This window comes from Parasteatoda tepidariorum, chromosome 3 (genome assembly GCF_982258835.1).
Source record: "Parasteatoda tepidariorum strain Cologne lab strain chromosome 3, Ptep-v5.0, whole genome shotgun sequence".
NCBI lineage: Eukaryota > Metazoa > Arthropoda > Arachnida > Araneae > Theridiidae > Parasteatoda > Parasteatoda tepidariorum.
In genome coordinates, this window is record NC_141757.1 from 31,104,334 (window position 1) to 31,126,428 (window position 22,095).

At 27.1% G+C, this 22,095-nt stretch overlaps 1 long non-coding RNA gene across 1 annotated transcript; it reads right to left on the reverse strand.

Moving 5' to 3' along the window:
* Positions 1-1,566: 1,566 nt before the first annotated feature.
* On the reverse strand, positions 1,567-3,327 carry LOC147813498 (uncharacterized). The gene is made up of 2 exons (XR_015432477.1): positions 3,229-3,327; positions 1,567-2,061 (listed from the first exon to the last, which is right to left on the reverse strand). It is a non-coding gene; the product is annotated as an uncharacterized LOC147813498 (long non-coding RNA).
* Between the last annotated feature and the right edge of the window lie 18,768 nt (positions 3,328-22,095).

Here is a 22,095-nt window from a genome sequence, read left to right on the forward strand (position 1 = left end):
GCTAGTTTTAAAGTTAACTTTAATTTCCTTTTCATATTTCCAATTTAATTTTAAATATAATTTATTACTAAATTATATTTTATTGCTTAATATAACTATAAAAATAAACTTAAAATGTGAGTTCAAGAGGGTACCTTATTGGAAAAAATTCCTGGTATAAAAAAAATCATGCCGGCGTATGAAACACCGGTTCTGGTATGATAATGGATCGGAAATTATACCAGACCCAGCGTTTCATCAGCCAGTATCATACCGAAGCTGGTGTTTCACAAGTTAGCAGGATACTGGCTCCGGTATAATACCTAAATTGTAGTTTCATTATCCAGTATCATGCTAGAGCCAGCATATACTGGTAGTGTACTGTGCTCAGCATACTGGAATAGTGTTTTAAAAACCGGTTTATTCTTAAAACAAGCGTATCAAACTGTGTGTTACTACAGTTTGATACAGGATTGTTAGTGAACAGCTCTGAGCGGGAAAATAAAACATTGATACACAATTGGGTAAATAAGTTAAGTCACCTGATCTATACAAAGAAATAAAATACTGACATCAATTAACACTTTATCAAAAACTATAGTTTGCATTATGTTTATAAAAACAAATTAACTTTTTTTTAAGCTTATTTATAGTTAATTAAATTTTTTTAAACAATAAATTAAAATGTTAGAAAATTATTGTCAATAATTTTTGAATCTACAATACTACACAAAAAAATGTTTTGGAGATGGATGGATGGATTAGAAATGTTACTTTATAGATAGCCAAAAACCTGACTAAAATAAACAAGTCAATTTATTGTCATTTCAAGACCCCCCTCCCCCCCATTGTGTTTGACATAGCATTCTAAGAGTAAAAAGTTTCAATATTTAAGAAAGAAAAAAATGACAGAACAATTTTAAAGTATACCATAGACTTTAAATCCTTATACACACAAATGATATACCATTTATTTGATTTTTATCTATAGATAGCTTGTGCTAAGCATTTGTCATCTTACCAAATATGCTAAACTTGAAATTTGGCAAAACAAAAATGTTATTTTGGGGAAAGTATTGGCGAATGCTGTTTTTGAACAAAAAGAAAAATTTATCCATTCATTGTTCATTTACTCCTCCCCAACAGCAAAATGATTCTTAATTTGTAGTTGCATTTTTATAAAATAATTCAATTTATAATAAATATGCATTTTCCTACAGAAAAAATCAATCATAAAAAAATTGTTAAGATTTACCTTTAGCTTAGAATTTTAAAAACTGGCTAATAATTTTAAATCCTTAGCATGGGTTATGTATATATAGATAGTAATATCATAATTAAAGGTCAGTAATTAAAAAGAGCAGGTAAACAAATAAAACACAACAACAGCAGCAAAATTATAATGGAAAATCATACTTAATACAATGGGAAATTAAACAGTAAGAATAACCTAATCCAAATTTTCAAAAAATTATAGTTTAAAATTAAATAAAATTAGCATTATTAAGAGAAAATAATAAAACGTCATAGTAAAAGGTAATAATATACAGATAAATTTGCTATACAGAGTGAAGAGTATATTAAGACTCGTGTAATGTAGGTATTTATAAAAAAAGTTCACATGTTTCGCACAGAACTTTTAAATTAAAACATATTTCAAATTTCGAAAAAACCGAATCACACTCTTTTTCAGTTTTCACTACTTAACACAGTCAAAATAATTCAGAGCAATAGTAACGCATTGCAGAGGAGGCCTAACCAAATCTTTTTCGCAGCATCCACGTCTGGCTTTTCATTATATTTTAATCTATCACTCTTACAATGGTGGAGAAGATATCATCAAATGGTGGAGAGTAAAAACGAGTGGAGGAAATTAACAGCAGTATTTGTGAAGTGATCAGCTTTATCATATCCAGAAATGTCGCAATGGCTCAAGGAATAGAAAGTTTGCACTGACCACAGTGCTGACGTAAAATATCCTTAGTGGTAGACGGATCATGACGCCAGACTAACCGTGACATGTTTGCCTGGTTTTCTTCTCCATGTACCCCAAATACAAGTCTTGTCATGCATTCCATTCAGCTAGAAAATTTTAAACAGAACTTATCAATGTAAAAGTATTTTATTTGAATAAGTTGTAAAAAGTTTTCATCACAATGTACACATATACATTCATGAAGATTTTATTACATTAAGAATAGGTTTAGCCAAAATAATTTTTAAATTTAATATTATTGATAATTTAATATTATTGAACTAATTTAACACGTTGAATGCCATAGGGGTCACCAGTGACTGGCGCTGAGTTTGTTTGTAGCGCCCCAGGGGTCACCAATGAACGGCGAAGCCTAGATTATTAGAAACGCATAATTAGAATAAATTTTTAATGCTCCTAATTTTTTTATATTATTATCATTACTAAGAAGAAGGTTAGAAGAAATTAGGTTGGAAGAAATTAATGCAATACATACTGAAAAAATCATTTTGGCCAGACGGGCAAGCCGTGTAAAATTAGCGTGGCATTCAACATGTTAAAGAAAAGAAAAAAAAGTTAAATCCAGCTATGATTAAATTCATAAGAAAGTGTAAGGATTGTTTTTAACCCATAACAAAAATGGAGTAAACAAAGAAAATTTAAATGCAAATAGAAAAGTAATTATTTATAAAAATAACTACTTATAAAAATAATTATTGTTTATAAAAATATTTAATAATTGAAAATTTTTTTTGCATTTGCTTGAACACAGTCAAGACAGAGTAGCAAAAAAATATTTAATTATATCATTTAGTTATACTAATAACATAAATTTTATGTAATTAATTAATTATACTAATAATGGAAAAGCATTAAAAATAACAAAAGAATTTGTGATTAACACTTAAAATATAATGCAAAGTTTAAAAATATTATACACAACTAAATAAATAATTAATTTGTTACTAACGATGATATTAATGGGAATTTATGTAAATAACATGTGAACAATGTGCTTCTATTAAAGTCTCATAAAGAAACCCAGAAAAAAAAACATAAAAAATACTTTCTTCTCATGCAATGGATGGAATCTGTATATGATATACGAGTATATCGTAACCCTACCTATGCATGCACATGCAGTAATAATTCAAGAATAATATACATGTATAGATAGCTTAAAATATCAATAAAACTCAAGCATACGTTTTAATATTTCTGAAACTAACAAAGATGTAAATAAAAGTAAGAAATAAAGAAAAAATTACACTTACTAAAATATTTCTCCCCATAATATGCTTCATTCTTTCCATGACGCTCTATTGTAAACATTGAACGTAAGTCGAAGTAATGTCATTGGCTGTAACTTCAGACTGAGAAACGGAATGAACTGGGGAAAAAGTTGAAAAGGAACTTTCTCAAAATTGGGAGTGTAGGCAGCTTGATATGATTTAACGAACGATTAAAACAGATTTAACGAACGATTAAAAGTCGATTCTCGTATTTTGCATGCTCCCCTTTCGTTTCTGGATTAATAACTCCTTTTTGCTTTTATAGATTCAATTGGATTGAATTAACAATGTTTCTACAAAACAAATTTACTTATTTAATTCAAAAAAGTTTATTTTGTTTTATGATCTAAATTTATTTAAAACAAATTTCAAAAAGGAAAGGAAATTTATAAATTTATGATGGCGAGGTTAATGTTTGAAGGTAAAAAGTTTGAGATTTTACATGAATTTTTAATTTATGTAAATGTATTTCTTTTGCTATGAAGTTGTTTGAAACCTAAAATAATTAATTTATTTTGCGAATAGTTCTAGTTTAGTATAAATTCAATAATAATAATAAATCAATAAAAATTAATAACAACTTATAATAAAATTTAAAGTGATAATTAATAATATTTTTTTTGCCATCATGACTTTGATTAAAATAAATTTTGTAAATTACAAAATAAATAAGTAAGTAAGTGATAAACTAATAAAAACAAGTTTTATTATTAAATTACTTTTATTATAAAATTACTTTCATTTGAATGACTTTAAGCAGATTTTAAAGTTATTAAAATGTGTAAAAGTTTTACTCAAAAACTTCCTTTCTTCCAAAATTATAAAATGATTTTAATAATTTTAAATATGTATTCTTTAATTAGTGCACATAGAAAGTGTACGTTTTCACTAACCTTAATATATATGTTAAGAATCCTTATAAAAATCTAAGAAATTAATTATCGGAAATCAGTATATAATCAAGAAAAAAAAATTATAAAATAATGAAGAATTATTAACTAAGTAATCTAATTTTAAAAGGTCGTAACCTGTTAGATTTCTGGAAAAATATGTATTGTAAGCAAACCTATGTAAAGTAATTCTATAGGCACCTGTTGATGTATTAATGAAAACAAATATCGACTAATAAAATACCTATTGATCAATAATTGCTAAGTTTTACTGGTGTCAATAAAAATCTGTAGATATCAGTTCATACATTGATAAAACAAGTAGAATACCTAACTGATCAACATCTATTGATACAAGCACCCTACTGATGTCAGTAGTCATCAGTTGAAGTGTGAAATACAGACAAGTATATACCAATAGAGTACCTACTGATCAATATCCATTGATACCAATACACTGCTGATATCAGTTGAAATGTCAATGGGAACAAGTACAGACCAATAGAATTCTATTGATCAATATCTATTGATACCAGTACACTACTGATATCAGTTGAAATGTCAATAGGGACAAGTACAGACCAATAGAATACCCTATTGTTCAACATCTATTGATGCCAATACACTACTGATATCAGTTGACATCAGTTGAAATATCAATAGAAACAAGTACAGACCAATAGAATTCTATTGATATCAATAAATGTTTTTATTGATTTCTATTGATCATTTTTTGTAGGGTGTATATATATATATATATATATATATATATAATGTGGTGCTTTAGAGGTCTCTCCCCTCACCAACTTGTATTTTAGGTCAAATGTTTTGTTTCTGGTTTTACGATATTTGTATTTAACAAAATTATTTTGATTGTATTGTATTATTTGAAAGCTCAAAACATTGTAACATTTTAAATAAGGTGCAAAATAACGTGGTCGATTTATTTGATTATGAGAAATAGCGTTTAATAATTTTAGATGTTTCCTAAAAACTTAAGCGAAATAAAATAATGAAAAAATAATAATTGCGATACAGTTTAAGATGATATAAACCGATTTGGAAGATGCTAAAATATTTTTTTCAACTTTAATAGCACAAAATTTTTTTTATCAAAAATTTAAAAACAGGCAACTATACATTGTTTAACTAGCTTTCAAAAGCTTCTGATTTCAGAATTGCATCGTTATAATTTTGTCAGAAAAGAAAAGGGAATCTAAGATTTCCCTTGCTTAGTTCTAAATTTTCGAATCTAATTCTTCGACGAACTAGCATTTCGGAGGAGAAAAAAATATTGCCTTTTATTTAATTCCAATGCTTAAAAAATGAGAAAATGTTTTAACTTTCGTGAAATGTTATAAGGCAAAAAGTAATAAAAAGAGCTCATTACAATTATATTGGAACAGCTTGAATAAATGTGTATATTATTTTTATTGATTCATTTATTTTTAAATTTCCTTATGCAATAAAGAAAATCTAAAAAGGGACTAAAACGTTCTGATTTTATTTAAACAATGAGTTGTTTGAATATGCGTAAGCCTAACAAAACGTGATGGTTTAGAAGTATACAATACAAAACTCCATATATAATCAAGCACATTTTTGTTTGACTGTGAAATACGTAAGGTCTAAAAATACATATTTAAATATCTTGAATTAATGCTTTTATCATTTTTATTTAGTATTTATTTTTGAAATTTCATATGTAACGAAGAAAATCCGAAACGGGACTGAAACATTCTGCTTTTATTTAAACAATGAGTTGTTTGAATATGCGAGAACCTTAAAAGACATGGCTTGGAAGTATACAGTACAAAACTTCATATCTAATCACGCATAAATATTTTTGTTTTACGGGGAAATATATCACTTGTAAAAATACATTGTTTCAAAACAGAATCATTGTACTTCGACGAATTATTTTTTAATTTTTTTTGTTCTCAAGCAACATTTTTTTAAACATATTTCTCTTCATACAGAATGCAGAACAAGTTCATAAACACTGGAAGTGTTGTTGATATCTGCTACTTCAGTTTTGAGATCCCTTAGGAGAACATTTTATAAGCAACCTCTTTATCTTGAATTCCAGAATCATTAATCAGACCAAATGGTTTGGGGGTGTTTTCTTCAAAGAAACTCACACGCTTCTGATAAAATACGAGAGTGTGTATTAATCACGAATACTTTCTTGAAACTAATTTCGAAGGAGACCCTGGGATTGGTGATAATATGTCTGTCTCCTCAGATCTAAACACGAAATTTTATCACGCATAGGAACTGATGATGTTTCACTGGAAGTAATATCAAAAGATTGAAGGTTTTGTGAAAATCACCAGACTGTATTAAAAAAATGCGGAAAACACCTTTTCATAGCAGTTTAGTCAAAATTATGTACTGTACAGTGGATGTAGTTTCTTTGTAGAAATTAAATATAATTCTTGGCCGTGTGAGATACATCTGAATTTTGCTAAAAAGGAAAAATAGTTATCACAGAAAATAAAGTAATTCATTTGAGAAAAATTGTTGTTGTTCCTGTTCATTTACGTCGCACTAGAGCGGCACAATGGGCTATTGGTTACTGTCAGGGAAACATCCCTGAGGATAATCCGAAGACATGCCATCACAATTTTGATCCTCTGCAGAGGGGATGGCACCCCCGCTTCGGAAGCCCGATGACCTGCACGCGAAGTCGAGCACTTCACGGTAGAACACTTTAACGGGGACCAATACTGCACACCCTAGGTCCCTACGCAGACTGATCCAAGTGAGAGAGATTTATTAATTAAAAATTGATTTATTATTGAAGGATGATTTATTATTGATGAGAGAAAAATTGATTTATTATTTAGAGAATATGGCATAGAAAAAATGTCCCTCAAAGGAATCAGGAGAATCATTTTCTTAACATCCAGAATTTCGGCACATATATAAATTCAACAGTTGGGAGTTAGAAGCCGAAGCTCCCCAGTTCATTTTCAATTAATTCGAAATTGAAAGTAGGGGAATTGTTCCCAACGGACAGTGAGGGGCATGGGGAGAGATCTATGGTTGGTGATTTATCAAAAGACAACATAGCCAAAAACAAAGCCTACCCCACATAATCTATATTAAATTTGAAAATAATTTGTCGAAAGCGAATCGCCAAAAAGACTGTGAGAATCAGTATAACCTTGTAACGGAAACATTTTTGTGGTAAGAAATAGTGAATAAAGTGTTATAAATAGACTTTTGCTCTTCATTTAATCGCGACAGTGAATTAATGAGTTTCACATTTCGATTGAATTGAAAAGTAAGCATTTGCATTGATTGAAAAGAAAGGAAAGAAATATTTTTATTAGCCTTTTATAAAATGTTATAAAAATTTAAGAATTGGTTTAATTTAAATAAAATTCGATTAAAAATTATTAAAAAAAATAAATATGTAATATCTATTGTGGCATCACATAGCTGTTCAAATGCTTTGTTTCAGTTTTGTTTTGAACCACATGCTCATTTAGAAAGAAAAGTCTGTTTATTTTTCGTCCATTTAAAATTATTGATTACAAATAAAACAGGGCATTAATGAATAATATACCTATTATGAAATGTTCTTTACGTACAGTATTTAACTGAATTTTAACAATTTATAAATATGTCTGAATTTTGCTAATTACTTAACAATATTAAAAATGTTTTTGATTTATAAACAAGAGTTTCTTGAAAATCTAACCCGCTCAGAATTTAAGGTATCTGACTAGTGAAAAAAACATGATTTTGAGAAAAGTTTTTGAAATTGAGTTTATTATAATCTTAAAATATCTGTACTCTAAGCTTTCTAAAAATACTTTACTCTTGTTTGCAATCCAATTATTTACAAAGTTACAGCAGTTTTTGTACAAGGTAATAACAGTGGATAGACCAATGATTTTAAGTCCTTAATTGCGCTTATCTGAAAATCAAGTTTTTTCACATTTTTACTTGAAAATGTGCCAAATTTCGTAACTAAATCAATAGTTAGTTCTAACTAATCATCATATATTAAATCATGTTCAGGGACCATTACCATAAAAAAAGCTATTTAGGACGATATGTTTTACCTTACTTTTATTTATTTATTTGTTTCCATACGTACGTGATTTTCTCACGATTGATAATTTAGATTTAAAGAGCATTAAAAGCTAAATAAAGCACTTATATTTTATTCAAAAAAGTGTAGAATTTGAAAAAAAGACATAGTATTTTATGAACCAAATCAACTACAATTTCAAACCACAGGGTGAAATATTTGCTTTTAAAAATGCATTTTCAGAAATCCTTAAACTTAATACCTCAGTTAATAAATGCCGTAGAAATACACAATTGTTTATTATTTAGTTTCCAAAGTGAAGCTAAAAATGTTTAAATGCCAAATCTTAACATTTTTAAAAATTTACAAAATAATATTTTATAATGAAGAATTTTCTGTTTAAACTAAATCCGAATTTCCTTAATTATTTCTGTCAGCATCAATAATTTATCCCAAATCTCCTTAATTAAAGGAATAATTCTTCAGCTTGATCAGTTTAATTTCTAAATGATACATTCTATCATCCAAAAAGCAGCTTGAGGTGTTAGTGACAAAAAAATTTTCATCTGGAATTGATTAGAAAGCTTTTTTTTCCCTTAAAAAATACTTAATTTTACTAAATAAATAAGTCACTTATTCTTAAATATCTTAAGAGTGTTATATATCAGATTTTAAGAGTCTTGATATCTTATGAATCATAAATAATGGAAATGAAACTAATTTGCATGAAAAGAAATTAGCTCAAGATTCGAGATAGAGTCAAGATCAGCTCAATAGCAAAATGAATTCTTAATTATTTCTACTCGTAAACTAAAACTTCCAAAACCTGAAAATGGTTTATAGTGTTAGTAACAGATTATAAATAAAACTATTATTCGGATTAAATAATTAAAATAAATATGATTTGTTTTCGTAAAGGATTAATCAGGATAAATTATAATAGCGAAAATTACACAACAAGCAGAAGATTTTTAGTTTGATTATACGTGCATATTGTTTCATAAAATATCGGAAAATTCTTTTTGGTGGTAGTGTGTATATAGGTTAAAAATGTAGAGAATACATGAGAAAATATAAATATATTTATGAAAAGAGAAGAAGAAAAATAATAAAACATAATAATTAATATAAAAGTAATAATTATTATTTTTATTACATAATAATAATATATATTATTATTATCATCTGTTTTCATAAGTCCTTATTACATTTTTTTCCGTGTTTTCTCTACATTTTTAACTTATTTTAAGAGTTTTATATGCTTAAAACTTATGCGCAGTAAATGAAACTTATTATTTTTCTTAATTTCCTTTACTTTTTCTTTCTTTTCTCTTATCCTTTTTGTCTTTATATATATATATATATATATATATATATATATATATATATATATATATATATATATATATATATATATATATATATATCCGCAAAGTTTCCCTATTATTAACATTTTCTTCGTGTGTCTGAAATAAAAACTTTTATCTTTTATTTCATCTAATGTATCTCAATTTTATGTTTTCTTATGATTAATTGTGAAAAGGACACTTAAATCAGTTTGATATTTCATCTTTATTACTAGTATAAGAATTTGACGACTAATTTCGAAAGCCTGCCACATCTTTAAATTAGGATTAAAAATCTAATACTAAACTAATTTAAATGCAATTTTCTACAACAAATATCAGAAAACGATAAATAAAGATAATTCATATAAATAAAAGTACCTGTTAAAAGACACACTCAGAAACAATTCATTTTAAATAAGCAGTCGAAGTGGCGTACGATGACAGTTAAAGACATGGACTCCCAATATATAAAAGTAGGAAAAAGAAAATGAAGGAATAACAAAAATGAGAAAACAAAACAATTAAAAGAAGGAAATACAAAGTATAAAAGAGATATTTTTACGAGAAATAGGAGCAATAATTAACTTTAATTTTTAATCATCTCTCTAAATTCTTTCCCCCTCTCTTTTCTCTTTCCATGTATTCTTATCCTATGCTATGAATTGATGTACCAACAACTTTGCGCAATTTATAAAATTTAATAAATTTTAATAATTTTAAATTCTCAATTTACTTTTCCTAGAAATTTTCTCTTTTCTTTGTTTCTTCTTCTTATCTTATGTGTATACTAGCCGCAGCCTTTAATCAGCTGTTCCGCATTTTTAAATAAGTAGCATTTTAAGTAACATAAAAATATGCAATCAAAAATCAAGGCAATATATATGTATGTATAAGAATCTCAAATTGCGCAAGTGACAGTGGATTTAAATTTTGTTTCTTACATGTTCATATGGTATCGTAAATATCGTAAAGAATTTGTTTTTAAAATGATGTTACAACACATGATAACATTAAAAAAAGACAAAGAAATGCTAATTATCTCTGTAGTGACTTTGGCAGATAAAGAGTGAAATTAGTAATTTTGTTAAAATCAAACTGTGTATTTATTTGTTTTATTATTATGCGAGCAAATGAATTCCTTTTGCAAAGTAATTTTCACCAAAGGGGAACGGACTTCAATTGTAATAAACTTCTTTAAGTTAAAAGAATATAAAGGACCAAAACAGTATACAATAGATTTTAAAACAAAAACAAAAAAATTAAAAATTTGCTAAATTACGCTGTTTAAAGTGTACGGCATAACCAAGTACATGAGTATTTACGTTAAAAAATTAAAATCTCTCTTAAAATTTATTTGACACATTTTATTGCTTATTGAAATTGACATTAGCTTGATAACTAGTGTTATATAACGTTTTTTAGCCAGACAAAAAATTATTTCTATTAAAAATGTTCTTTTTTTGATATTAAGAATGAAGAGTTGAGGCTGAATTGAACGAGGTTTTAAATATGTGTACACATATATATAATATTTGTACGTTTGCAACATATATCTGTGGCTGTTGCCCAACCTCTCAAGTACTATTTATTGGTCGTAATGTTAGCGACTGCTCTTTCAAGTTGTCATCCAGAAAAAAATAGCACTTATGACATACGACAACACAAGTCTATATCGCGATGAAATGTCGAAAATATATCGTGATATTTTCAACTCAATCTAACTTTTACATTGAGATTGGTGTCAATATTTTTGTTTACCAAATAAATTTTGGTAACATTCACAATAATTTAGTATTCAATAATTATAGTTTAGAATAATATTCTAACATTCACGTTAACGGCATATTCTATGCACCTATTTGGGTTATCGGTAATAGGTGCAGCAGGTGACATATGTTTAAATCAAAACCTGGCGCTGCTCTACTTATTGGCGAACTTGGCGTCATATTACCGAAAACCAATAAGTACTAATTTGTTTTCATATACTTCATGAATTTGTTCTTTAACGGACAGCAATATAAATTTTGAAATTTAAAAATTTGTAATGAAAATAAGATGAGAATAAATAATTATTATTTATAATAGTTGGTGTTATAACGTTTTAGTATTCGAATAATAAAACGTTTATATATTTGTTTTAGTATTCGACTTTATTTGAATTTATTTTTTATTTTAATTTTAAACCGTCGTTGAAAAGCTGATCCAATTTTGGTTTTACGACTACCAATGTTCAACTCAGTAGCTTTGTAATTTTGAACCCAATCCAAAAGACAAGGGAACTCCAGGATCAAGTATCGGAGGAAATTTTCCTTTCCTGGAGAACATTTTGATGGAACTAATCCGCGTATGCGTTACATAGAGAGGATAACCACAAGACCTCCCACTGTTAACCTGACGGCAAGGGGACTCTAACCCATGATCCATCTACCACTGAGGATATTTTACGTCAACATTACACCCTTAGTTGTAAAAAAGTGTATGCCCTTTTCTCAGCTTCTTTTTCTACTTAGAGTACAAAACGAATAAACCTACTTTTTATCAACTAAATTTTAACACTTCGCCTGCTCTCTCTTTTTATAACTACTAACAAAGAATGACAATTTAACTAAACCATTCGAAAAAAAATCTTTTAAAACAATATAAATAGTATTCAATAAGCTTCAATAATAATGATGAATGCATTTGAAATATTTCAAAAATATCCACACTAGCAAGTCATTTTAAAATAATAATTAAATTTTTTTGCGTATAATCAGATGAAAAATTATGTATTTAAAGTAATTCTTTAATTTTACATTTATAAACATTTATTTAACCGTAATTGGGCAATTCCACGAAAGTGTCAACTCTTAAGTGAATTTTTTTTTATGAATTGCATATTTTAATTTTAAAAATATGTTCAAAAATAGCCAAAGTCTACATATTACTGTTTAATTTTTGATAATTTTAAGTTTTTTGAATCTGGCAGCATTCTAAAGTAATCACATGGCTGACAAGTGAATTCTTCACATTTGTGCTCAAATTGTTTTCTTGAAAAATACTTATAAAATAAAAGAAATCTATCTTTCTTTTGCAATATTTTGATAAAAATATGCATATAGTACAAAATTTAAACATTTAAAACATAGCCTTTAAGTCATTTTAAGTTTAATATATTAAATAAAAGTAACTTTTTTTTGTGTCATTCCGTCACATGTTTTAGTATATTTTTTTAAATAGCAACTGCGTTTTTGAATGAAAATGTGTATATTTTGGAATATAAAGCAGATGTGGCATAAGAATCAATGAGAAATTGTAAAATTCTATGTATTTGATTATTAACTTCCAATAATTAGCATGACGGAATGACACATCTTCGGCGATGGAATGACAAAACGAGTCCTTGAGAAGCTTATTTAAAAACTAGGGAATTATTTTTTTTTCAATTAACCTAATGGCTAAAACAGCTGTTGAAAGACAGATAAAATGTTGAAAAAGACCAAGATCCCCATGATATGAAGAAAAAAACAGAGAAAGAAAGGCAGAGAAGAAAGCTTCCGCGAGAAAAGTTGGACTTAAAAAACTCAGAAGTGCAAACGCGGAGATTGCGTAAACAAAGAAAAAATCAAATTCTACCAATCTCTTCACATACAAATAATTTAAATTCCCTATAAAAATTCCTGCAGAGTCTTGGTAAAGCCATAAAAAAATTGTACACTCACCATAAAAAAAATTTTACACTTACTTCCAAAATCACCAATAGAGGTAAAAAATTAATTCAGTCTTTATGTGAGAAGTATTTAACATCGAACTCAAAAGAAACTAAGTGAGAAAAGTAATGTTGATGAGCTGTTTAATTTGGTTTAAGAAATTTTACTGTCAAGATGATGTTAGTTACAAGCCCCCAAGTATGAAGGATTCAGTCATGATACAAACTCTGACAGAGTAACAAAGAGTGCAGATGCAATATATACTTATGGCCTTAAAAGAGACTTTTCATAAAGAAGCATATATTGATGTAAAGTGTGTCTTATCTCATTTTTGTTCTTATTCTCATTTTTGTTAAGTGTATTTCACTAATATCTCACAGCACATGCACCTATAAATACCATGTAATTCTGATGTTGTTCTAAAAGGCCAAACAAGATGTTGGCTGCTGTAAAACGGCACATAATATGTAAAAGAATTTTATGATTTCATAAAGTCGAAGCAAAAAATAGTTGAAGTTTTGTTTTTGTCCAGCTATTCTATTTAAGAGAGGGCAAAAGAGAATGACTTCAGCTAGACACTTGCTACATTAGCATTGCCAGGAACAAGAGACCTGCACTAGATGCTCATGTAGTTGAGAAGCGAATCATCAAAATTGGAATGCTTTCTAATTTTAACCAAAACCAAGTGTATGATTTGAAAAGCCACTGTTTTGAAGAGGAAATGGAAAATATGATTGAGGAGTATGCGGTCGGCTCTTTAATCACTGTTCCATACTGCGAAAAAAAAGAAGGCACATTTATATGCAGCGCAAATTACTTTGATAAACAAAGACGATTTAGATGTTAAAGTATTTAAAGAACATGGGACAAAAATTGATTTATGCATAAATTTCCTGAGAACGGAGATAAGATGTGACATTGGCAAGTTAGATATAAAACCTCTTCTGAGACAACCTAATTTTCAAATTTTTGAAATTTTAACTGATTCTTACGTAAATATTAATTCTGTTTATCTGTTACATTCTGTCTATCATTTACATAATAATAATACATTTTTTAAATGAAGACTTACTTCCACTAAACTTTTTGTCATTCCGTCACGGTCGTTCCGTCACAGCAAATAGATGTTAATAACTGCTAGCCAACCTGAGGCTAATTTTCCAAATTCGCAATTTACATTGCTTACACATTATACTAAAAGTAAAAAATAGTTCAGGAAAATAATAGTTGCAAAATTCACAGAAACTACCAGTTCTAAGCGGCATGCTGAAAGCTTGGTTGCCAAAATGTCATTCCGTCACACAAGTAAAAAGTTCATAAAATTAAAAATAAAAAAAATACAAAATTCTTTTTTTTTTTTAGTTTATGAATCACATTATACCAATAATAATGATATGCATGAGAAAAAATCATGTTTATTTGAAATTAGATGCATAAAAACTTCAATTAATTGTCATCATGCAAGTCAAAATGTCATTCCGTCACATATGGAATTGCCCAATTAAGTATTTAACAGTAGCGTTTATTAACCATAAGTTTAAGTAGAAGTATTACACATAATTCGGAATTAAAACTATTTTTCTATCTCAAATGCACCCAAATAATATTTCTCTTTGGTTATTAATAGTTAGACAAAAAAGATAGAAGGAGAAATATGTTCGTCATGAATGTTCTCTTCGTGCCTTAAGAAACGTTCTAGAACGACAGACTATTACCCAATCATTCATTTGTGCCATTTGATATATCTTCGCTCATGCAGTACATTGCACTGCCATTTGTCACATCGGTGTCAGACTTCAGAGAAAGAGATTGACACTTCTTTTCCAGTTATGCAGAAGTGAACTTTCTGATATTCTCTACTTTTCTGTAATTTTCAAAAAGGTTAATATTGTTTAGGGACACAGATTATCGAATTTTCAGTTACTACTCATACAGTTAATTGTAAAGATAAACACTTTGCAATTAAATTTGAATATAATACGATTAAATTTTGCATTAAACGTTTAAACAAAATAGATAAAGTAATTTTATATTTAGTTTCAATTATAAGACGTATGTCAAATAGGCTGTTTTAAATGAAATATTGGATTCATTAAATCCTTTTTTTCGTTATATGGTATACAAATGTCTATGTTTACAACATTTCAGTAAAAAATGTATGGTACATTATAGATCCTACATTAAACTTTGTGTTCATGGTAAGGCTATGAGAAGATTTTAATCCAAAAAGTTCTATTGAAAAAAAATTACATATTAAAAATCATTATAAGTATAATTGTTTGGAAGCTAGATTTTGATATTTACTTAAATCAATATTTATAACTTATCTCAATATTATTATTCAGATCGATTTTGATGTTTATTTAAATTTTAAAAGGTGTGGGTGAGGAAGCATTCAATTTTCTCTGTCACGTCCTTTCTGGTTTGATGCTAATTTTCCGGCAAAAGTTGAGTTAATGACAAGTCATCAAAATCATCTGGCTGGCCAGATAGAGGTGAGACTCTGAGGATAAAATTTCAATTTTTAAACTTGGCATACCAATCGCAACAGAGAGAAAAGAGAAAAATTAAAGGAAGAATTTTCATGCTAAGTGAGTTCAATTAACTGCGCAAAAGGTGCAAGTAAATCGAACCCAAACTCTTTGGTGTATATATAAATATATTTTAACAAATTAGAAATATCTCTTATAAAGAGCTGATTATGATTAGATAGATATCTCTCTCTCTCTCTATCTATCGAGCTATCTCTCTCTTTCTCTCTATCTCTGTCTTATTATAATTAACTTTGCTTTGCTTTTCTTTAATACCTAAAATTTACTTTTTTTCAAATAAACTTTATGATGATTGCATTTTTAATCGAATCATATATTGTCAGATATACAGTAAGGCATAGTAATGTTTAATTCTGAGAGAAACATGCTCATGATAGAGAAACTCTGGATATCTTTCGCTGACATATAAGGTGCATTTGAATCTATATTTCTGCTTCATTAATTCCTTGATAAGATCACGAATTTCAGTAATCAACCAGAGCAGCGTCAGGTCATTAAATGTCTGAAATTTCAGAAACGATGGCAAATTTATCAAGTTTGGAAATACGTCGATACGTTTTGAGAATAGACCGCGTGTTCAATCACCCTTAGCGAATGTAATTCATTAAAGTTATGTAAAGTTATATTGATGATGTATAAAGTAAAACGCAATTATCATTCAAAGGTATTTGACATTTCCCTTTAGATATTTCAGATTTATATATTTTTGATATACCTTCTAGATAGATAAGGTACAAAACAAAAAGGAACAAAAAGTTTCAATTCCCTTTTTTTATCAAGTTATGTTGATATTTTATTTTATGTTTGCATTCTTGTGATGAATATCTTTAACAGAATGATCATTCTGTGGTTTGTACTTTCTCTTATATATTTGGTATTAACAATTTGTATGTTTAAAGAGGTATATTAAATATAAAAAAAAATCAATATTTGATTTGTTAGTGAAATCAATCTATTTATAAATATATATATATATATATATATATATATATATATATATATATATATATATATATATATATATATATATATATATATATATATATATATATATATATATATATATATATATATATATATATATATATATATATATATGTAATATATATATATATATATATATAGTGATTGTTTTGAGTTTAACAGGAGTAAAAAATACACGCTAGAAAGAAAATTAGGTTATATTTTTCATAAAAAAAACATCTTCCACAAATCTTAATTCCAACATCATTTACACCTTTTAAAATAAACCTCATATATATATCTCAGCAATATTTTTTGTTGAAATTGGGTTAAATTATTCACAGATCAAGTATATTTAGTTGCTTAAAAGGTAGGAAAATAACATGTACACCTCAAAAACATCCTCTATGTTGGTTGCTTTAAGGTAGATTTCTATCAACCTCATAAGAGCACAAATAATGAATAAAACAACTACTTACATTTTTAGTTCTGGAGGCTGATATTTAAAGATTGTTATTGAAGCCAACTTTCAATAACCCTCAAATCAACCTGAAGATCTTAAGATATCCTCAAATGAATCTTCAAACTTTTATTTATTTAAGGGTTTCGCAGCAATATCAAAAACAGTCTTTCAAAATATTTTTTTGGAGTTGATGTTTTAGAAAAAGTTTTAGCATTTGAAACTTTATGATTTACACTAGGTTTACCTATACTCTCATCTCTTATATTTGAAATTTTAATTTGCTTACGTTAGTGAAAGAAAATTTTTCATCAGTGATTTCCTTCTCGGTGTGCCTAGTAGGTTGCTCTTTTGTTCAAGAGACAGTATTCTATGTAATGCAAAAGACTTATAATAAAAGAATAATGAAACATTTAAAACATATTAGATTTAAAACGGAAAATACGAATATGTACTGCAATAAAATCGAGCTCAATGTTTCCAATTTTTACCATTGAAATTGAACATAAAATATAAGTTAATGAAAAAGAAAATAAATTTTAGTTTCCAAGTAAGAAAAATGTTTTTTTAAGTTTGAATGTGTATCGTTGTTTTATTTTGTCATGCAAGTAAAATAAAACGTGTATTGATTTCAAATTTGCCTTGAGTATCAACACGCAATCTATTAACGAACGTGATTAAATTTAGTGTATTTTACCTTGTGATAAAACCTCGAGGTAGTTTTCCAAAACTTTGAATTTTTCTAGAACACTTAAAGGCAAAAGAATATCTTATAATTACAAGTTTCCTTAGCTTGCCAATTTTAGAAAATATTTACTGAAAACTTTTGATCCTAATAGAAGAAATCTCAGCAACTCATGCATTATAATTACTTTTATGTTTAACGAGACAAAAATAATCTGATGAAAATCTATCACGATAATATATTTGAACTGAAATGTAATTTATATGGAAGGAAATAATAATTGAAAAAATATTTAATGACTATAAGAAATAAATGAGCACGGAGAAAAAATTCCGGTAAAATTAACGTGATGCATCATAATGGCATTTCCAATTGGAAAAATAAAATAATTTTGGTAAATAAAATCAAAATATACGATATATAAGCCATTGATATGATAATTTTTCCAGGTATGTGATAACGGTTCCTGAAAATTTAAATGGTTTTCAAAATTATAATTCTTATTACCACTCATTTGGTGAAGATTACAAAACTAAAAAGTAAATTTAACCGATAAAATGATTTCTATGCTATGATCTAAATTAGCAGTAGTATTATGATTAAATTAGCAAATTTCACTACATTTAACAAATTTTATCAATATTATAAAGCCATATTTTAATTTTTATTCTTCATAACATAATTTTATTCTTCATTTAATTTTTAATTTTCTTCATTTAATTTTCATTTAATTTTTATTCTTCAACATAATTATCAATGAGCTATGACAAAAAGTATAAAGCATTTTGGTGTTCTCCATAAAACCAGGAGCATGATAAATTTTACTACATTCTAGTAGATGATTTTATAAAATACTTTTTCTTTCTGAGTGTATATTTTATATTTAATAAATGTTTATATATTTATTATTTATAATATTTGTTCATTTAATATTTTTTTATACTTACATGTATTATTTCCTTCCCATTTATTTCAAAAAACGCTCTTTGATGTAAAATTAGCCCACTTACTTTTCTGCTATTAATGAAGGCATTATTTAAGTTATGCTTCTCTTTACGAATAATAACTCATTTCTCTGTGACCACACTCTCCTTCTCGTACTTCGTGAAAAAATTGTATTGTTGATGTATTTCGATGTAACTTTGCTAAAATACGAAGTAAACGGTAGGTCGAGAATTCGGATTAACTTTTGGAGAATTGTTTTCGAAAATCAGAGAAAAAAAGTCAGTTTTCCATGTAATTTAAATTAAATATTTCGAATGATTAACCACTGTGCATTCATTTTTTAGGTTATTTATTCTATCTGAGTTTCATACTTATTTGTGAAGATAGTTAACATAAGTCGTCGTTGACCAAAAAAAAATAATACGTTGATCACCTTGATAAACCTGCAAAGGGACCGATGATGGGAAGTTTTTGTTTTCCACAATATGTTCGATCACAAAGCAAAACGATGGAGAGCCATCCCCTCTGCAGATGATCAAATTGATGATGGCAGATCTTTAGATCATCCGCAGGTAAATTTTCTATACTTTCTCCAATACTCCATTATACATCTCTTGAGCGATGTAAATGAAGTGCTACTACTTCTTAAAATTGCTTATGTCTTATCAGTCTGTTGATTTTGAGATGATTGCGTTCAAAAACTTATCTTGGTTGCAAAAGAAATTAAATATAAGTAACGCAAGTATAAAAGAAATATCAGTAATGCAAAAATTAGCTAAAAGTTTCAAATCTGTATTTTAGATTTTCGAAAAACTCTTTTTGTACAAACGCTGAAATATTTGTAGGAAAGTATAATTATAAATTTATACGATGCTGATATACTCATCTTAAAGCCTCCCACCTTAGCTAAATTAAGAATCATACGTACATATGAATTACACTCAGAAATTTTTTTCTGTTGCATGTGTCTTTTTAACGGATGTTAAATAACTCTATATGGCTGATTTCAAATCTGCAATCGGTTTTTCTCTGCTGAGTACACACTTTGAATTCCATGAATTTCGCTAAATAACCACTCGTTTCTAAAAAAATATACACGTGTATGAATTAATATTTGTTAACTAGACACTTCAAATTCTAAATTCTATGCATTCTGTTAAGCAATCACCCACCTAAAAAAATAATCATATGAATATATATATATATATATATATATATATATATATATATATATATATATATATATATATATATATATATATATATATATATATATATATATATATATATATATAGAGCACAATAAAAACAAAGAGAAAAACGAAAATAATTAATAAGTTTTATTAACTGCGCATAAGCTGCAAGTATATAGAACTCATAAAATAAGATAAAAAATTGAGAAAATATGGAAAAAAATAAAAAATAATGACAAGAGAAGAAAATTATTTACAATAATTTTTTAAAAGTATTTAAAAAACATAATTTTTAATACCTTAAAAAAAAAAAATCTTAATTAAAATTTGGAATATCTTTTCTTATTATATCTTATTATGTCTTTTCTTAGTTTTGTATTCCAAATTTTAATTAATTTTTTTTTTAAGGTATTAAAAATTATGTTTTTTAAATACTTTTAAAAAATTATTGTAAATAATTTTCTTCTCTTGTCATTATTTTTTATATTTTTTTCCATATTTTCTCAATTTTTTAGCTTATATATATATATATATATATATATATATATATATATATATATATATATATATATATATATATATATATATATATATATATATATATAAACTATTATTTGTCTACTATGCACTTCACTAAATTCTATGTATTGTGCTTCTAGCTACGTAAACCACTGATCTGATAAATCTGCATTATTCAAATGACGAATGGAGCTTATAGCAATCAGTCAGATTACTGTGTCCATTTATCTTGAGATCGATTTGTGATGAATGTTACCTTCCCTGCATTAATAGCTCGAAATCTGTGTATCTTCATGGGCATCCTTATTTAGATTACGCTCTAAACTTTATGAATAAAAACACATTATAAAAACAAAACTTAAATAATAGAATGCTTATTTTATTGTTTTGAGAAAGAGAGTACGTTGTACTACTTTTAAAAGAGTGAAAGTTAAACGTCATATTTGGTCTTTTGAAAATAAATTGTTTCGTCATCCCCAAGTTAGCAGCTTTTTGATTTGATTCTAATGCAAAATTTGCTCTAATAGGTTTTTTTTATTTTATAACAATTGTTGAACAGCAGGCCCAATTTGGAGTTTACAACTACCAATGTGTAACTTTTTGGCTTTGTTACTTTAAGCCCAATCTAAAAGACAAGTGAACTCCTGGATCAAGTATTGGGAAAATATGCATTTGTGGAGAGCTTTATGATAGAACTAACTCACATTTGCGTTGCATGAAGAGGAAAACCACGAATACCTCCCACAATTAGCCCGACGGCAAAGGAATTATTACCCATAGTCTGTTTACCACTGAGGATATTTTACTGTAGTCGGTGTGAGCTGGGTGAGGAATGTTTTTCGACCAGCAATCGCTGGTCTTCAAAACCGGGCTATTTCAATAGGAGTTGAAATCTCTATCTCCTCTTCCCCCCCCCCAAAGCAAATAAAAGGTTTTAACATATTTAAAAGAAATCTTTCACCATTTCATTTTATTGAAATCGCATTTAATTTAATTTTAAAGAAATTTATTTATTTTTGTTATTATCTTTTAAGTGAAGCTGAATTTTTTAAATTTACAAATGAGTTTAAAGATGCAATTTAATACGTGAAAAATATTTTCTGTTTGCTTAAAGATACGTAAATATAGACTTTAAAAAAAAGGTTGAGTTTAGTGAGAAAATATTTTTAAAAAATCTTCAAATTTGTGTATAAATAGTGATATTAATACATTCAGCAGAATTAACACCTAAAAAATATTTTAACAACGTATCTAAAGTACTCTTTAAAAGTGATTTCAAATCTTTTAATAATAAAAAATATCAGTACATTTTATTGAAATACATTTCACTGAGTATCCAAAGTTTGTATTAAATGGACATTTTAGAAAAGTATTTTGGAATTGCGTTTGCTATCGTTGGTCATAAACAAACAACAAAATAGTATCAATAGCAAAACAATTTCCAATAGCTTGTACTTTAGTACTAATATAGATTTTTCTCTAAATTTCTTTTATAGTAATGTTTACTATATAGGGTAGAGTCGGGTATCCCCACCCACTTAAGGAGTATTGCTTATATT